Source organism: Capsicum annuum, chromosome 3, assembly GCF_002878395.1.
Source record: "Capsicum annuum cultivar UCD-10X-F1 chromosome 3, UCD10Xv1.1, whole genome shotgun sequence".
In the NCBI taxonomy this organism is placed as follows: Eukaryota; Viridiplantae; Streptophyta; class Magnoliopsida; order Solanales; family Solanaceae; genus Capsicum; species Capsicum annuum.
In genome coordinates, this window is record NC_061113.1 from 35,660,746 (window position 1) to 35,682,150 (window position 21,405).

The 21,405-nt window shown below is 31.5% G+C and overlaps 1 long non-coding RNA gene across 1 annotated transcript; it reads left to right on the plus strand.

Annotated features, from left to right (window-relative positions):
- Positions 1 to 959: 959 nt before the first annotated feature.
- LOC107863936 lies at positions 960 to 2,031 on the plus strand. The gene is made up of 2 exons (XR_001672498.2): positions 960 to 1,422; positions 1,733 to 2,031. It is a non-coding gene; the product is annotated as an uncharacterized LOC107863936 (long non-coding RNA).
- The last annotated feature ends 19,374 nt before the right edge of the window (positions 2,032 to 21,405 follow it).

The window sequence follows — 21,405 nt, forward strand, 5'->3', positions numbered from 1 at the left end:
TCTTCTTATCAGAGGATAGGAGTATTAAACTATTTAAGTTAAATGTGCTTATATAAGATTCAACAATACACAGGTTTATTGCTGCGGACTAGATTCAACACAACAATGTGCATTATTTTACCTACCCACAGGCATTGAAGCTCCTCATTTGGTACGGACTTCTCACATTTCTTCTTCAGTTTTAATATGGCCTTAAAGAGCACATTGGCTAGCTTATTTGGTGATAGCTAGATTATATTTTTGATAGATTGTTTTTGGCTATTTCTATTTTTATTGCTAAAAAATTGATAAGGTAATAGAAATTGGAAGCAAAAGACCTTACTATATTGCGGACTTGGCGTCTACTACATTTAGTCTTACCTCATTTTAATAATAACTATATGACCATAGCATTTCATATGTTTACAGCTTTACATTTTCACATCTGATGTTAGAGTTACACATACAACAGAGAGGTGTCATTATACCCAACACTATATTGCTTGTATTCTCTTTCAACAGCTAACACGTGTTTCATTAGCTACTCAAAAACCCACACGTATATCCCACTCGGATCACAAACAGTAAGATTTCGATCCTCTTAATCCCAACTTCAACATCATCACCCATTAAACCTTCACGTAAACCCTAAAACACTCTCCATTTATTGTTGCTGCGCTGCCCTTCATCTTAACCTCCATAAGACTTCTGCAATGATTGTACTTGGTTAATTCCATAGTGAAAAGATAAAAAATGTCATTATTTGGGATGACGTCATCATCGTAGAAAGTGAGCTTGAACTTGAAGCGACATTTCTTTGTTTTGGATTTTTTAGGAGGGAGTTAATCATGGCCTTTTCTATTTGGAGTTGAAATCAGTAGCAACAATTTCACGGCGGCGTTCATCCAGTAGGGCGGGTAGATCGTTGTTAACTTTCATTTTTTCTTTGGAGGTTTTTGGAACTGTTAAAATAGGTGAGGCTATTCACCTTCTGTTTTGTTTATCACTGTGGAGATTTACTCTGTATTGGAGACTATCTCCTTGCTATCCTTTATATCTCATGGAAAAAGAAAATTACTGCTCTTAAATTAAATTACTGCTTTTATCGAGGTCGAAAGATGAAGCAACAATCAAAGGTTATTTTGAGCTTTTCTTTCTTGATTCAAAATGATGTAAAAGTAAGCTTACAACTAAGGTTTGTACTTATATTCTGTTCGCACCATAAATTTCAATGATATATTAATGTCCATTATAGACGCATAGAAATTATTACAATTACATGCGCCTTTGTGATTTTATTGTTGATTTGTCATCTGAAATATAACTGTTTCCTATTTGATTTGTCACAATTGCTTGGTGAGCTGATGTGGAAAGTCCTTCCGTGAATGGTGCAGAAGCACAAAACGAAAATTGTGTCACCATCGAGTATATTAGGGATGATTGGTGAGTTTCTCTGTTTATCATGGACATAATTGTGTTCAAATGGGCAATATTTCTATTGTTGATTCCTGAAGTAGGGAATAGCATAAAAGTCATAAAGTTGCACCAGACTCGCTTTCACTCTCAATAGGAGTAGATTTAGATCAAAATAAGTAGAAGACTTGAGTTTATCTAACATGCAAAGCATTCTGCCTGCTAATAATATTACTCGCTTCCTAGCATATAGATTTCTCTTTCGAGTATGAAGTCAAATGTATGAAATATATTTTAGTTTAAAGCTTACTTCGTTTCTCTTTTCTTTGTTTTTTGACAGTATTTGGCCAAGCATCCATTAATCAATGTGCCGAATTTACAGATGATTAAGCTGATGTAGAGCTTCAAATCTAAGGAGTATGTTCATCAGACATTCGCTTGGATGCACCAATCAGACACGCCTATCATGAAATATTGTGACAGAATTAAAGAAGTTATTGAAGTAACATAGAATTATATTTTGTAAAAGCAAATGAAAATTGAATACCTGTTTGGTTGTTTCATTATCAATTAATGTATCCCCCTCTATGTCGAACCTTGAGTTCCAATTCCAATCAGGAACATATAGTCTATTCTTTAGACCTCAGCTTGGTAGGGTCACAAAGAGGCTAGGGCGTCGAGATTGTAATTCCGATCACATTCATTGCTGGGACTTAAAATTGGTGCAATTTCAATTAACAACATCAAATGGCCAACGTGTCATATTACGATGTTACTTGGACATGTAGGTACATGGGTACATCACTATGTGGGAGATTTTGTAGTTGAGGATTCCACGGTCATGACGAGAATACGATTTCCAATGACGCAAATAGATTGTACCCATATTAAAGGCGGTCTTCGTGTAGATTTTGTTTTAATTTGCCCAGTTAGTTTAGCAAAAGTATGGAGGCCTTCTGATAGTCCAATAGTGACAAAATGATTAGTTTGCAGGAATCATCATGTTTTTGTCTAGTGTAGATTTTGTTTTAATTTGCCCAGTTAGTTTAGCAAAAGTATGGAGGCCTTCTGATAGTCCAATAGTGACAAAATGATTAGTTTGCAGGAATCATCATGTTTTTGTCTAGAGTAGAGAAATTAGTATGTATAGTTTATTTTTTGCCCTTTTTACTAGCACATAAGCATGGAAATGATGGTAGATTGATGGTTCATTTTTAATATACATTATTGTAGTGCTCTGTTTGTTGATCTTGGGGTGAATAATGGCAGCGCGGGTTCTTTAAGACATGTTAAGCTGGGAAGGAAGAATCTTGGACTTGTTTTTATTCGTTTTGGATGAATAATGGCAATGCAGGTCTTTTTGACACTTCTAGTTATAAAGGAGGAATCTTGATGTTGTTTTGGGGTGAATGATGACAATGGAGGTCCTCTTTTGACTTGTTTAGTTGACAAGAAAGAATCTTGAAATTATTTTTGGTTGTTAGTGACTGTTAAGCCCCTATTTCTAGCACACAAATGCTTTGTCGTACTTCATTTTACAACATCATTAAAGTAAATATATGCTTCATTTTATCAAGCATTTGATAAAGGTGTTGTGCTTTTTTTTTTTACCAGAAGTTTTTAAAAAATAACTACGATATTGTTAAAATAAAATGTTTGGCTCGTGCTCAATATAGGCCTCGCTTATCTTGTTATTATTATAAATAGAGATATACCTTATAAAATATATGAGTAGCAACAATTCTTTTACCCCATCAGTGAAAGAAGTCACATTCGTTACGAGATATGTCAAACACAAAAAATAAAAAGTACAATAGAAAAGAATAAAAAGTGATAAGGTATAATACATATAGTACGGTAAACAGTACAGTTCATTCTTTCAACATAGACAAACGAATAATATCTAGAGTAATACAGTAGTCTAGTTACAATAGTAGTTCCAAGTTTTTATACCAATTGGTGTAATTCAATATTATGTTATACTCCCTTCGTCCCAAATTTTTTAATTTAATTTCTCATTTTATTTATCTTTTTTCATTAATTAAGTAGATATAAAAAAAAATCATATTTTACCCTTTACATTAATTACTTTTTCTTCAAATTAAATTGTAAAAATCATTTAATAAGGGTACTATGATAAAATAGGCATGTTATTAATTATTTTTTTAATTAATGTGTCATCTCAAATTGGAACGGAGTGATAGATTACTTGCTAATCAATGTTATTAATTAAATTACCCGCAGTTACGATTTTAAGTGACATTTAGGGATGTTTACGCTTGGGTTAAAAGATGATCTACACTGAAAATGAAATCAAACCACTTAAATGAATTAATTTTTATTTGATTTGAATTTAAATTTTAAAAAATTGATAATATTTGATTTGATTTGAATTTATTAAAAATTATTCGAAGAAAAGACCGAGATCAAAGAGGCTTTGTACCAACTTTTAAAAAAATATTTTATTCATAAACTCAAAGAATTCTGTACTTTTTTATCTATACATCTTTGTTGTATAAAAATAGCTTTAAATGCCCCCTTTTTAATAAAAGTGCAAAACCAAATTTAGTTAGGAACTAGAATATCGATATATTTTCATCCTAAATATTCTAATTAAACATGGATAAATATCAAATCATAAACAAATTTAATTTCCTACGACTTTACATTAATCCTTCAACAAAAATGTTACAACTTGGTGTTTATTAGGAGCATTTCACAAAAAGGGATTTTCAGTTAATTCCACTCTACTTACTACCAAATAAAAGGGGGGAATATAGAATGTTTTTACATTCTCATATTAGGCAAATAGAGACAAGATTAGCTATTGATGCGCAAACATTGGGCTCCAACTACCAGATGTGGTTATATATTGAATAAAATGAGACTAACGAGCATCTTATAGCCTAATTTTTTTCTTCTTTTTCTGAATTTGGTTCATATGCCAAACTAGGGGTGTCAAGTGGGTCGGGCCGGCCCGACCCAGTCCTAGTACCTAATCCGGTTCGGTTTGACCCGGCCCGGTAAGTCCTAGGGCTTTAGGGTTCCGGGTCCCGGGCCAGTTATTTTGTTAAAATGGGCCCGGCTAACCCGGCCCGGACAAAGCCCGGTCCAGGCCCCCGGTTAATCGGCCCGGCCCGAAACAATTTAAAAAAAAAAAAGATATTTTGGATTTTGGGCCAAACTAGCCGTTGGCCCAACGGCTATATAGCCGTTTTTGGGTCCAAACGGCTAGTTTGGGCCCATTTATTAAAAAAAAAAAAAAACTTTAAAAAATATTTTTTAATCCCAAAAAAAAATCTATAAATACCCTACAACTTCAAATCATTTTTCACACAACTTTTCACTCTCTCAAATCTCATTCTCTCTCAAATCTCAATTCCCAATTCTCAAATACTCAATATATTTAATTTCTTAAAGTGTTCACTTTAATTTTTTAATTTTTTGTTTACAAAGTACGAGCGGAAGTTTCTAAAGTCACAATCTTCGGATACTTCCAAAATTTGGTATTGTCGTTCCATCTCTTACGTTTAATTTTTATTTATTGTATTAATTGTTTAATATTTAATTTTATTATATTTGTGTATTTTGAATATTTTTAGTTTAATTTAATTTATATTATGGATAAATTAAGAAACCTCGCTACTAAAGGTGTTAAAAACTTTTGTTCCGGAAGCGGTAGTGGTAGTAAAAAGCGAATTACTAGCGGTAGAAGTAGTTCAAGTAGTAGATATACCCGTGTGTCTTCGCCTCCGGTACCGCTTGGTACACCTTTTGAGGAAGAAATAGGTGTAGGTGTTCACGATATGAATTATGTAGAAGCTCAGGAAAATTATGGTATAGAAGAAGAAAATGAAGTAGATGCGGTTAATTTAGACGAAGATAATGAAAATATTGCTGAGACACCCGCAGTAGAAGATGCTAACATTAGATCTGAATCAGTTAATCTCCCTTCCCGTCCTCCCAGTGCCCCAAAACCTCGTAAAAGAACTAGTATTGCATGGCAATTTTTTGAATGTATATCAGATATTGAGGTGCAATGCAATATTTGTCAACAAATATATAAGCATAGAAGTGGAGGCAAGCAAGCGGTACGGGTACGTTAATGAGACATGTAGCTGAAGATCACAAAAGAGAGTTAAATATTGCAAAAGGTGGTGGGGATGTTGGTGGGTCAACGCAAACTAGAATGGACCCAGCAACCGGTCACGTAGCGAAGAAGTATAATAAATTGAGGGACAAGGAAAAAATAGCTAAAATGGTAGCTGTGGGTTGTTTGCCTTTTAGTTTTCCTTCTTCTGATGCCTTTATTCGTTATATACAAGCAATTTATAATCCTATGTTCAATGGTATTCCTAGAACTACTTGTCGGTCTGATATTTTTAGACTCCATTCACAATATTATTTTTATTTATCAACATTGTTAAAAAATATTTAATGTAGATTGTCCCTAACTTCTGATCTTGGTCGTGCTGTAAATAAAAATGATTATTTAACCATTACTTGTCATTGGATGGATAGTAATTTCGTAATGCAAAAACGTATTCTTGCTTTTTTATATGATGAAGATCGTAAACATACTGGACAATTTATTGTTGATTCTATTGTTAAAATTGCTGGATATTATGGTATTTAAAATAAAATTTTATGTATTGCTTTTGATAATGCTTCTAACAACAAGACTGCTATAAAAAAAATAAAATCTACGCTATCTCCGCCTTTGCCTGAAATTTTTCATATTAAGTGTGCATGTCATATATATAATTTAATTGTAAAAGATGGTCTTGACTTTTTTGAGCTTTATATTGAAAAAATTCGTCTTGCCGTTGGTTTTATTCAAGGAAATAATCGTAGATCGAGAATTAGAGAATTTAAAGTTAAATGTCAAGAAAATGAACTTACACCGATTTTGATGCCTGAGAAAATTGATACTAGATGGAATTCTACGTATGAATTTTTAAAAACTTGTTATAAATATAGAATTCCTATTACACTAGCTTTTAACCAACATTGCGGTTCATTTGCTGATTCTGCTGATTGCATGCTACATAATTCTGATTGGGTTGTAATAAATGATCTTGTTAAGTTTTTAGAAAATTTTATGTAGCTACGGTTGAATTTTTCGGTGCTTATTATCCTAGTGTTTGTAATATTTTGGCATATATAGCCGATATTTCTGGTTTGCTCAAAGAATATAAAAATAAAGAAGGTTATAAAGAAGCTGTTGGCGCCATGTTTACGAAATTTAAAAAATATTTTTTTCCGATTTCCCCTATTTACTTGGTTGGTGCTATGCTAAATCCGTGCATGAAATATAATCATATGTGTCACTTTAGTACTCTTATTTATACTAACTTAGAAATAAATACTAACCATGATTTTGAACAAGTACAACCTGATTTGTGGACGGCTATGGCTGATGCAAAGGATTACATAGAAAAATTATATAATCACTATGCTGATTTATTTGATTTAGCCGTACCTACAAATATCACTCCAACTGTCACTCCTCATCCTCCCGAGGAGCCATCATCTTCTAAAAGGCCGGCACATAGTGGTTTTTCTGATTCGTTTTATGATTTAAATTGTTGGAACAGTGTTGATGAGAGAACTTACACATCAACTTATCGAGAAGAGCTGAAATATTATCTTCGGACGGCACCAGAGGATCGCAGACGACGGATCAACACGTTGGATTGGTGGAGGAGTAATGAAACACAATATCCTGTGCTTTCAAGATTAGCTAGAGATATCTTGAATGTTCCAATATCAACCGTTGCATCAGAAAGCGCCTTTAGTCAGGGACGACAACAGCTTGGAGACAACCGACACTCATTGGGAAGCAATGCAATGAATGTTCTAATTTGCCTCAGAGATTGGATTAGAGCGGAAAGAAGAAACCAAGAAATGGAACCGGAGCCGAGCGACGAGCTGAAACTTGAAGAAATTATGACTTCATGGGAGAACTCAGCAGAATCAAGTCCAATGCATGGTTTTGCCCCCGTTGACTTCGATTATCCTATGCAAGTTCCCATTAATATTAACATGAATGAGTTGAAAAAAATGATGCATAATTTATAGATTTTTCATTCATGTAAATTATAAATTTTGGATCATTTTGCAATCAATAAAATTCCCCAAATTCATTCACTCTTTAGTCCTTGTTTTTTATTTTTTTTCATTTAACGATTTAAAATTTTAAATTGAATTTCTAGTTTTCTACTTTAAATTAAAAACTTACTTCTAATATATTATTAATTTACTACCAAATTTTATTAATTTATTATATTGAGTAGCATATATTTTGTATATTTGTGCATATATCTTCTATAGAAGTGTATATTTAACGTATACATGTGTATATGTTTTATAAATTTATATATAAGTATATCTATATATATTGTAATGTATATAAAATGTAGTATATTTTATAAGTAGCAGTATATATACATTGAATGGTGCGTATACACGTGTATATATCTTCTATAGAAGTGTATATTTAACGTATACATGTGTATATGTTTTATAAATTAGTATATAAGTATATCTATATATATTGTAATGTATATATAATGTAGTATATTTTATAAGTAGTAGTATATATACATTGAATGGTGTGTATACATAGAATAGAGTGTATATATGTGAATAGATCTTCTATAGACGTATATATTTAACGTATACATTACTTTTTGTTTTATAAATTAGTATATATATTGTAGTATATACTTTTTTTAAAGTAGTACATATATATTGAATGGTGCGTATATATGTGTATATATCTTCTATAGACGTATATCTTTAAAGTATACAAGTGTATATGTTTTATAAATTAGTATGTAACTATATATATATACATATTGTTGTATATATATATATGTATATTGTAATATATATTTTATTTAAAGTAGTACATATATATTGAATGGTGCATATATATGTGTATATATCTTCTAAACTAGTATATATTTAACGTATACATTTGTATATGTTTTATAAATTAGTATATATATATATATATATTGTAGTGTATATATATATATTATACTATTAAAGCATATGTTTTATTTAAAGTAGTACGTATAGTCATATATAATTATATATTGAATGGTACGTATATATGTGTAATGGTTTATATATTTTTTTAAAAATATATATTGTATATTGGAGTGTATATAGTGTATATTGGAGTGTATATAGTGTATATTAAATTTTTTATTTATTTTTTAAACGGGTTTGACCGGATTTTGGTGGGTTTGACCGGGTTGGGTTAAGTGGGCCGGGTTAGGGTGGGTTTTAATTTTTTTACTATTTGGCCCGGCCCGTTTAACGTCAAAACCGGCCCTTAACCGACCCTCAACCCGGTTAAAATGGAAGGGCCGATTCCGGATTGACCTGGCCCGGCCCGTTTGACACCTCTATGCTAAACTATGTTAACTTGTCATAATTAAATAATGATTTGGAATAAGATTGCATATCATTTAACCACGGCAAAATGAGAAATCATACATGACACACATGATATTCACTTATTGATTTGATACACACACTATAGATCGATCGCCCTAGATAGACAACTACATAGAGGGTTTCTATTAGTCTATATATTTTTTGACTTCGTTTCTCCCGTAAGATAAATATTACAACCAATGAGGTCTGCAAGTTTCACATCTAAGTAATACCCGATCTGATAGTTTATGATATAGATAGATAAATATTTCTAAAGAACATTCTAAAAAAAGACATTAATAGATATTGATAGTTGTCCGATCGTACCCAAACAATAATATTCCAGAGGGATTGGGTCGTGTGGAAGAGACTTTCGTTCTGGTTCATGACAGGCTGAACTGAGTTTATTTACACAAATGTAGAAGTAGTGTTCACTACTGATATTTGAATCTATTGCACAAACGTAGAAATAGTGTTCACTACTCATATTTGAATATATCTTGAAAAACAATCACTGTCATGAAATTCAAATGCTGGATATAAAACTTCATGAGATAATGTCACACCCCTATTTTTTACCACCCCTGCCCCACTAGGGAGTTGGTTTTAGAGAAAATGAATTTTTTTCAATTAAAGCGATGTTTTGAAAAGAGATTATTTATTTTACGGAGTCGTCATTTGAAATTGAGTTTGGGTGTTCCAAATCACGTTATTGAATTTAATCCCTATTCAAAAGGAAATGACTCTTTATTTTTGGTCTGCAGACTAGAAATCCTGATAAGGAATTCTATTGACTGAGGGGAAGGTGTGACGCGCCCCTCAAGTTCCGTGGTTCTAGCACGGTCGCTTTAATGACGTATGTCTGGCTTAAGTTAATCTTTTGGATTTATAATATTTGTTAGCCTAAAAGTTATTTTCTCTCTCATTTTTATTTATTTTAATTTAATTTATCTTATTATATTAAGTGGCTTACTGATAGTAATACTTTTCGGTCATACCACAAGTTTGGATATACTTTTCACGTCTTTGAGGCATTTATGGATTGCTTCCATATTCCTTAATTTTGAATAAGATTCTAATATGTTTAACATATACCACCCAACCGATTCGATCGGCTTCCAAATAATATGTTGAACCGATTCAATCGGCTTCCAAATAATGTGTTGATTTTATTATAAGAAATCGTCAGTAGCAGTGTTTTCTGACTTTATCGTTAATTATCACTTTCATGATAAACTTTAATTTTCTAGAGGTTAAGAACCTAACTCATTCTTTTATGAATTGACAACTCTTCTAATAATGGGCGTGGAAGCAATGCTGTGTCTCGTCTCATTTCACTCTTTTCTTTAGTAATAACTAGTAAATCACTTAATCATACATGCTAATTTTAAGCCACGATAACATTAGCGTACATAAACAATTCGTCTCAAACTAATAAAAACAGTATCAAACAAACCAACACTCAATCGTGAAATACAGAAATGATTTGACAAAGTACGAAAATTACAACTAAAAATAAGCGAAAGAGATATGGACTCAAATTAAGAATCAAATAGATTATTGTATGGGGTTAAAAAATGGGCAAAATATGAGAAAATTTCAAGTCAAATGCTGGAAAATGTTATGCAGTGGAATTTACACGTGAATGCTTATGATATTTTTAACTCATTCCTTGAAAGAAATAATATTCATAATGCATGTCTCAGAATATCTTATTAATTTTATAACCGTAGTTCATTGTTCACATTGTCTAACTGCTTTTCTTTCTCTATAAGTTCCTTCACCATAAAATCTAAGTTACTTTCCTTCACTGTTAATACCTCTTTCACAACAGACAACCTAGTTTCCTTCACTCCAAGCAGCAAGGAAGAACAAGAACTGGCGAAACAAAAACAGGAGAAAAATGCTCTCAAAATTCACTAAAAATGACCTGGACCTAGCTTGGCCGATTAGCACTAAGCTTCAAATGAAGGTACACATAATACTAGCTCACATAAACTTAAAACACAGATGAAAATCTTTATAGCCACTCTGTCGAAGAGATTGAAGCTTCTCTATCTTCACGAGCTAGAGGTTAGATCCGCGGATATTCTACTCGCTCCAGACCCCACTTGTGAAATTATATTGAAGCTATATTAGTATGTTTACTTAATTCACCCTCTTTCCAGGTTTTCCTCAAAAAAAATGATGCTAGCATTAGCCTATTTCTCAAAAATCAAAGATGAAGAACTCTCAAGACAAATGACCCAGAAACTACACATTACCTAAGCCATGCAGAAATAGGAGTATTCAAAAGCATAAATACGAAAATTGCTCCAATTTTAGACTTCCAGTTTATGCCGTGGCTGATGCATGGATGATAACAATGACTGTTCCCCTTATGAAACATAGGAAGGGATAAATGTTTTGTATGTAACATACCATAAGAAAGCTTCAAACTTCTCAACTGAGTGCGAGCTATTGAAGAATTACGACTGTATGAAGCGGTACCTACTCCGTCAATTGAATCAATTGCGAAAAGTATCTCCCACATTCTACTTTCCCACAATGAAATATTTCACATTTCTATGACTATCACCATTTAAAGGAACTTGGGGACGCACTAGTAAAACACTGATTCGCTCTTTGAGACCTAATTCAACCTCATAGAGTTCTCAAGATATTTTATACACTTTGTTTGATCGGCCTTCAACACCAACTTCCTTGTTCACAGCTTCAAAGAAGTTTTCATTTTCTCCTTTATTTTCGCATGCATGCACACATGTAGGTCTAAGATTCTAGTTACGACACAATTGTACTAATCGCATGTCAACCAACTACAACATTACATCTTTTAACGCTAATGACTCTAACGATTATCTCATTTAGAATTCAACCAAGTTTAGTTAACGTTACTCCAATAGCAAACTAGTTACAAATGGCGACATAAAGTAAATTATATAAAAATAATAAATTACACATAACAAACAATGCAAAGAGTCAGGGAAATAACTTTATTCATATTGGGTTCGAAATCGAGAGGAGGTCATACGGAAACTTTTAGTTTGCAAATCATAAGACAATAAATCAGACGACAAAAAAGCATAATACTAAAAGACATATTATTGATATGTTTTGGTCAAACGGCCTACATATTAAAAATAAAATTGAAAAACCTAAAATCTATTGAGAGAAATGATCTCTCTCTAAACAAAGACTCTTTAAACGACTACATTGTGGATGCTCTTGTGTTATTGTATGAGAAGGAATGGTCTTCTATTTATAGAGTTTCAAAATCTTTCCTCTTAGAAAGAGGTTTGCCAAATATGAAAAAGTTTTATATTTTTCTTTTAAGAAAAAATAAAAGTAATTATGGTACTACTTTTATTTTTCATCAATAGAAAATCAAAACTCAAGTTTGGTAAGATAATCAGGGAAAAAATCCTAACAAATCTCCCCTTTTTGGCTTGATTTTATTGACGGCATATTCTTGATCCTCCTTTTTCACAGGATATTCAAATACCACTGTTTCATACCATCATTAAAAGTTGATATTTATTAAAAATTGGAGCCCTATGTGTTGAAAATTGTAACACCCCGGATTCTGAACCCCGAACGCTACATAGTGCTTATAATCCCGAAGGACCACAAGCTAACCCATAACTGATATCTACTATAATAATTATATAATAATATTGTAATATGCGGAAATCTGGCGGAAAACTTGCCATAAGGTTCAAAACTGAAATACAACTGTATAAAGTATAACAATACCAAAACTAAAATAACTGCCTGAAAATACTTTAGTCTGTCTGAACATCTAGTCTGAAAAGCCTCTAAAACTGTCTAAACTATGGAGTTGGTGGGACAATCCCCCAACTAACTTCGGCTACTAGAAAAAAAACTGAATCTAATGCAATAAGGAAATAAGGATTATCCTTGAATGATAAGGACTCACTGCTAAGTCTACTACTGCTGGTTGAATCTGAGCTGCTAAGGGTGCTCTGGAGCTCGAGCATCTGAACCTATGGTATGAGACACCATAGCGCAAGAGAAAAGTATATGTCAGTACGTGAAAATGTACTGGTATACTAGATGAGGTAAGGCTGAATGTAAGGTTCATATGCATGAACAATACTGACTGAATAACATGAGTAAGCTAAATGAGAATGCATGCATGAATGCATAAACTATAACTGAAATCATTGTAACACTGAATACTAAATTCTAATAACTGGATTTCTGATAACTGAGTCTATTGATATTGATATCTGAGATCAGGCCTATCTAGCGGGTAATCCCTGAAACTACTGATACTGATTGACTGAATCTGAGATCAGGCCTACCTAGCGGGTGATCTCTAAATCTATGGAACTATCTAAGTTCTTTTCTAAGTTGAATGACTGTATCTAACAGTCCTGATTTCTGTAATACTGAACTGAGTTCTATTACTGAGACTAAATCTGAAACTGAAACTGTGGGAGGTAATCATCTAACCAATATGCCCCTTTCTAGCTAATTTGGGGTTCAACCTGTAACCCCAGTTGGAAAGATGTCAGTACCGTGCCATGGGTAAAGACATCTACTAAGACCAGGATGTCAAGCCTATTTAATGGGTGACACCTGAGCGGAGCCAAGCCGAATCTAACGGGTGACCCCTGGGAGGTAGTCAAGCCTAATCTAACGGGTGACTCCTCATCCTGCACTGGCTATGCAGTTCTGGAGTATAGAGACTACTACTAACGACTCTACCTAACTAACGAGGAAGTCGTCATCCCTGCCCTCGCTAGGTGCTGAATCCTACTCCCAACTAAATAGACACTGAACTAAATTCTTAGACTGTACTAGACTGGGATGAATTTGTTACTGATCATATTTCCTGACTGATCTAGCTCACTAGGTTCCGTTGACTGACAGAATACTACTGAATGCTGTTAACTGACTGAATGCTACTGAGTTCTTAATTAATTACTAAGTTGGACTGGTCTGATACTGAGATTACTGAGTTTTCCAAAGTTCTGTGACTGACTGAGTTCTACGGATCGCGGTTTGATTGAGAGTATCTTGAAAACTGACACTGGCTCTAGATAATCAGCTAAATTATCGGGTATTAAATACCCCCAGGATTCAATAGCATAAATTAATAAGACATGGCAATTTTTTAAATAACATGACAATAGTCAATCACTCGCAATACAACCAATGAGGCATTTCATCAAGCACTTGAAAGTCATAAGCTTGCACATGAATAGGAATGCATGCTAACATATCATAATTCATTCACTAAGGCCTTTCAACAAACACTTTGCATGCATTAACTTATACATAATTGGGAATTGCTTGTTAACAAGCTATAATGACTCTATCTCATTCGTATAGGCATTTTATCAAACATATGGTGAGCATGCTTTGGTCATACAATATTCAATACATCTAATTAACATAGTTACATCAATCAACATACATCTTGAAGGGTTTATCATGAACATCACATATGTCATCATATATTAGGATCAAATCATGGCACTTGTAATCTAAAACATGAATTAACACTCAACAACAACATGAACATGAACTTCAATTCAAATAAATCATGAAAACTCATAAATATACAATCTTTATAGTTTGAAAAGGATTCTTGAACTCCATGGATGGAAGGGACCCATGAATCAACATCTAACATACCTTACTGCTTGGATTCTTAGAAATTAATGAAGTACCTTTGAGAATTGCTCTTGAAATTGATGTTCTAGGGTTTAGTTCTTGAGAGCAATTTGAGAGGAAAGAGTATAGTTTGATGAATTAGGACTGAATCCCGTGTTTATGAAGCTAAATATGGGTGGGATAGTAACCCAAATACCCCTCTAGACGTGGGTTTTAAAGATAAAAAAATATGTCCAGCGATGCTATAGTCGACGCGGCGCGTCGAAGGTACCAACGCGATAACCGATGCGACGCACTGATATCATGTCGGTTCACAGGAAATTGCCTTAAGCTGAGGAACATTTTATTTGTCGATGCGATTGGCGACGCGACGCGCCAACATCGCGTTGACTCACTATTTTGGTCGATTGAACATGGTCGAAACGAGGTCCAAAAACTTCAAAACTTGTCCGAGAGCACCTACTGACATACCTAATCATGAATCAACTTACAGATTGATATTTAAAGGTCGTATGGATCGTGAAATAATATTTCCAACTTACGAAGGTTAAAATAAATTCTAAGTGTAAACGCTTAGCTAAAATTTCTATGTTTGAGACCTCTTTTCAAGCCTTAACGGACTGAGTTAAGTTTGAGATTTTGCAGGGTCTTACAAAATTAAAGCATGGGTTAATATTATTGGAGCCCTGTGTTATAAGTAAACAAGGTTGAAAGTGAAGCCTTGTGCATTGAAAGTGAGCACAGATTAAAGAATGAAGCTCATGCATTAAAGTAAATGAATGAATTGAAAGGAGCCCAAGTGTTAAAGCAAGTATGGGTTGAAAATTGGAGCCTATAAACATGGGTTGAAAGTTAATTTTGATTTTAAAGATAGATTAGTAGCAGGATCGTTGAAAATTTGTTTGAAACTTTTTCTCCACATGTAGCTAGACAAAAATCTTCATTATGATCCAATTGATTGCAAATTGATTAGAACCACCTTGGACTTGTCTTCAACCTCATTTCACCAAACCACTGGATCTTTAAACTGTAGTCTCTGATACCACTTGTTGTGATCGAAATCGAGAGGGCGTCATGCGGAAGCTTTTAGTTTGCAAACCATAAGACAATAAATTAGACGGCAAAAAAACAATACTAAAAGACATATTATTGATATGTTTTGGCCAAACGGCCTACATATTAAAAAATAAAATTGAAAAACCTAAAATCTATTGGGAGAAATCTCTTCCTAAACAAAGACTCTTTAAACGACTACCTTGTGGATGCTCTTGTGTTATTGTATGAGAAAGAAGAGTCTTCTATTTATAGCTAGAGTTCCAAAATCTTTCCTCTTAGAAAGAGGTTTACCAAATATGAAAAAGTTTTATATTTTCCTTTTACGAAAAAATGAAAGTAATTATGGTACTAATTTTATTTTCATTCAATAGAAAACTAAAACTCAATTTTGATAAGAAAATCAGGGCAAAAATCCTGACAATTCATGCTTCAATTCACATAGAACTTATAAAATGGTATAAAATGAATAAAAATTTGCGTACGAACGACGTCCGGAAACTCGAACGGAACCATTGTGTGTGCATGTGTAGGAGGAAAATGTGGGAAAATGGGGTTAATGTTAGTTATGGGAAAAGTGGGGGAACATGGAAATTAGCGTAGCTTTAGTTTTTTTTTTTAAATTAATATTTTAAATAAAATAAAAATAATAAAATTTATTTAAAACTAAAAAGATATAAAATAAATTAAATGACTAGTCTTAAAAATATGATTAAAAAATATTAATATCACTAGATTCTTTATTAAAGGTTAAAAGAAAAACAAATATAATTTAGTGTCTTTCTTTTTTCCTAAAAGTAAATAAATAAATAATAAAATAAAAACTTATTTAAAAATGTGAATCCATTTTTTATAGCTTTCAAAAATTTTAAAACAAACTTTGTAACAATAAGATAAATTGAAAATGCCTAATTTAAACCTAAAATAAAATATGTGGATTAAATATTAAAATGGCTTAAAATATTCAGTTTGATAAAAAATTAGATGTTTACAGAGAAAGATATAGTTTTACTTGTAGAATTTGTGTATGGGTATTTTTTTACTACAGAAGCATAGAAGTGAATATTTCTAAATTTTCCAGACACAAATTGCACTTCCAGCCCAAGTCTAGAGGCCTCATTTATGTGGCTTGGCTAGGATAGCCCACATCATCACACGGTGGATGACAACCAGAATCAAATTACAAATCAACAAATATCAAAGAAGAAAATAAGTTTCATGACATGGCACTTGCGAGGGAGTTTAGTTCATAACCTCGTAGACCGGGAATGTCATCAAGAACCTTTTTCCTCTCGGTCTCAGTGTCAGTCAAGTTAGCATCGGCTCCATCATTTGAAGCTTATGACATTGATGAGTGATCCAACGGTCTTGAGTGACAGTTCTCCAAGGAGAAGGGCTCCCAGGTAGGAGAGCCAGCCGGGCCAGGGGAAAGAGGTAGTCAAAGACTACCCGGGAGTTTCTATTTTGGATAATTAACTCCATTATTAATACAAAACATGTTCATATTTCTATTTTATTTAAATTAAATAGTCTCCTATTTTCTTTCTTTCTTTTTTTTTTTTTTGGAGTGTGTGTGTGTGTGTGTATAGAGGTAAATTAAATTTTAATTTCAAGGAAGGTTGAGGATGTGTTTGTTTGTGAATCCCTTTGTATCCCGACTGAGCAGTGTAGCCAAGGAAATGAGAATTCATAGGTTGTTACTGTTAGGATCCATTTTTAAACTCGGTTGAAAAGGTATTACGGAACCTTTTAAGTAAATTAAAAAACAGAGAAAGGATAAGGTTTCTGCTGATCTCCCAATAAAGATGTTAGATATACCAAAAAATTATTAGGTCTTACCAAATAGACCCAAGGATTGTATTGTATGTTGAATTTTTACTTTATTCATAAATACTTTTGGAAAAAAGTTTATAAACTCTTTTGTACTATGAATACTTTTGGAAAAATTCTAACACAGATTTAACAAAATCGAAGCGTAATGTGTAAAATCTTTAACTTACCTTGGTGACAACATCTATCAACCATTACTTCTTAATTCAACTAATGTTAAATATGTATGCGATGAAACAAATTTAATCAAAAGAGAAATTATTCTCATATAATAATGAATATTCTCAATTTCACCTTTCAAAATATTATTTTAAAAAAAAAAAATTAATCTCAAAATGTGAGTTTAATTTAGTCAAACCTCGTGCTTCGTATGTCCTGCCAAATAGACTCAAATAGACTCAAGGATTGTACTATACATTGAATTTTTACTTCATTTTTGAATACTTTTAAAGAAACGCTTATTAACTCTTTCGTACTGCGGATATTTTTGGAGAAACATTCGCTCGTTCTCTTCTTTGTCTCTTGTTGTGTCTCTTTGTCCATTATTGTATGTTTCTACGGCCAGATTTAATTATGCTTTTCATCATACTAATTTTTCTTTATCGTAAAGTTTGATAAACTACATATCATATCATAAAAGAAGATAAAGAAAAGATCATTAAATGAAAAGAATAAGAATGAATAGCTACAATAATTTATATCATTCAAAACTAAAAATTGACACGCGAAATTAATCACCTTTCAAAATTCGAATCAACTGTCTATAAATATTATCATCATCATCCATCTTCAAGATACCTACAAAATCAATGCACCTTAAAGTAAATTAAACATTACAGGAATATTTTTTGACGTAAAAAATAATTCTAAAGCAAACAATAAAGAATGATCTAAGACCAAAAGTATTTTTTTTTATTTTTCATATGTTCATTGAAGATGCTATTGTATTGTTTTAGAAGAATTATCAATTTATAAAAGTCCAAAACTCTTTCAAAGAAATGATCTAAATATGGTAAATTTATATTTTTTTTTCCCATAAATAACTACCAACTTTAGAAAAATAAAAATTTCAAAAATAATAAACTACTATAAATAGACATTTATTGTACATTGTTTATAGTTCTTTTAGATTTTTGCTTTGGTTTAATACAAAATAGATTTTATTATCTTATTTAAAAAAAAAAAAAAAATTAAAGCCATACACACGTATGGTTCTTAAATTTTAGGAGTTTTAGTAGTTTTTTTTTCTAATTCTTCTTACCCTGATATTTGTTTGTTACCATATATTTAAGGACTCTTAATTTTTTTCTTTTCATATATATATTTTAGGATTCAATATTATGGTTAATATTATTAAAATAATTAAATAATAATTTAACCAAATAGTGAAAAAAGATGATTTTGTCTATTATGGAGTCTTTGAATGAAGGACAAAAAGTTTAAATTATTTTTCTAAGGGTCTTCACACTTTTAATATATTATATAGATATATAGATATATTGATATATAAATATAGATATAGATTATAGATAGATAGTTTATTAATCTTTTTATATTATTTTATGTGTCTTCTGAATTATCACCACGGTGGTTTACAAATTTTAAGCTTCGACATGGCCAAATCATATAATAATTTTATGTTTTTTAGTATTGTTTTCTTTATCGTTTGATTTATTGTCTCATGATTTGCAAATTATTTACTTCCGTATGACGCCCAACCAATTTCAAACCCAACAAAAATATCCGCAAATACAATTAACCAATGAATTTAAATAATTTTTGTTAAAACAGATACCTCTTATAGACTTGAAGGTAAGATAGTTTGTTCAAAAACATTTGTTTGGCACTTAATAACTCCATTAGTTCAATTGGTGAACAACTTCATAACATATGCCAACTTTGTAAACAATAGCTATTCTTTAAAACTTATATATGTACTCAGTTGATATTCATTCAGCAAAAGAAACTCTGGATCATGCCATGGTCTCAACCCAGTTTTCGGCCTAAATTGCGCATCAGCAATAAAATCACAGGCCCAAAATGGGTATTGTATACATGGTATACTATATATTACGTATAACGCTTCTTATTAATAGGTGTATTTTAATAGAATAGAAATTTATAGAGACTAATTTATTTTATTGAATATTCTTCATATTTATAGCATGTTTGACCAAAATTTTAAAATCAGTTTATTTTGAAAAGTATTTTTTTATAAGCGTTTTTCAAAAAAAATAAAAATACTTATTATAAGAAACAGTTTGTGTTTGATCAATAAATTTAAAAAGCACTTTTGAGCAGTTGTTTGGACAATTTTTTTAAAAGTGTATTGTTTTTTTCAAAAAAGTGTTTTTTAGGAAAAGTTATTTCTTTTAGCTCAGAGAAAACCTAGCATGTTCAATTACCAAATATGTGATATAGTGGTTTTTTTTTTTTTTTTTTTGTAATAATGTGATATAGTGGTTGACATCTTATGGTTGAGTCCTATAAACTTTTAGAGTGTGATAACTAGTGGATCGTGAAAATTGGTCTCAGGCTTAATCGTTGATTGCTATCGCTACTGGTATGTAAATCTAATTACTCCAACTCAAGATTATGATTTTAGATTTGTGTAATTGTATCTTTATCTTTGTTATCATAATTCATAGTGCATGAATAATCTTATACTAGTTACCTTTCAAATAATCGGATTGTCTAATTTTATATTGTCAATACTGTATTGAACTTAATAAATGTATATTATCTGTCCTATCACTTAGCTCCGCTCTTCTCTGAAACTGCTTTTTGTAACAAACACATGCAAATTAACTACCAAAAGCTAAGCCATGAAATGGACATCCAAGAAAACACTTTGGAGAAGCAATTTTCTAACAAAGAATCAATTTGGGATTTTTTATTTTTTATTTAAAAAATAAAATAAAATTCTAGAGCTAGAGAACTTGGTCCCTAATGAAATAATTAATATATGGGATTCAAATTTACGCTATCATCGAGATGAATCTTTATATCATCAGTGTAATTTAACATGTTAATAAATCTGTAATCTTTATCAATTTTTACAAGACTTAACTTAAACTCTAAATTATAAACAGAATATTCCAAAAGAATTACAACGCTAGCGACGAACACTATAAGCCCCATATATAGTTTATTAGTTCTTTTAGGAGAATCATATAAAAAAAACTATCACTAAAAAGACAAGATTGAAGATATGAATTTAGAGCATTAAACATTATTGTAAACAAATAGCCTTCATTAGCTCAATTAAGAGGGACTGTCATGATTAATAAAAATACATATCATTAAACTCTAACTTACAAAACAGAATATTGCAAAAGAATTACAACGCTACTAGCGACGAACACTATAAGCCCCATATATAGTTTATGAGTTCTTTTAGGAGAATCATATTAAAAAGAAAAAAATCTCTAAAAAGACAAGATTGAAGATATGGATTTATAGAATTAAACATTATTGTAAACAAATAGCCTTCATTAGCTCAATTAAGAGGGACTGTCGTGACTTTTTATTATATATTTATATTTTTATTATATTATATAGAAGAGTGAAGAGTGGGACGATCAAAGGCATTTTGGATATTTCATATCCATTTCATTGTATATAATTGGTTCAAGGGTAATTTTTTGGTATTTTATATCTATTTTATTGTTCAAAAATATCTTTTCAAGTTTTCACTTTTCTATCACATAATGAATATTATTTATCTCAACCAAAAAAAGAATATTATTTATCAATGTGTCTATAGTTGGACCACAAGTACATTACATTGTATTTCTAGTAGTGATTATCAAAGATAGTTTTGTTATTTCATATATATTTGATTTATTGTAATTGTCAAAAAATATCTTTCAGTGTTTGTATATTTTTCGTTTCATTTTATGTGTCGTCATTTTTTCCGTCAAGATATATATTTCCTTCATTTCATTTTATGCGTTGTTATTTTTGAAAAAGTTCATATGAAAAAAATATTTTTTTTCTTATTTAGCAACTATTTAATGCAAGATTTATATTTTTTTT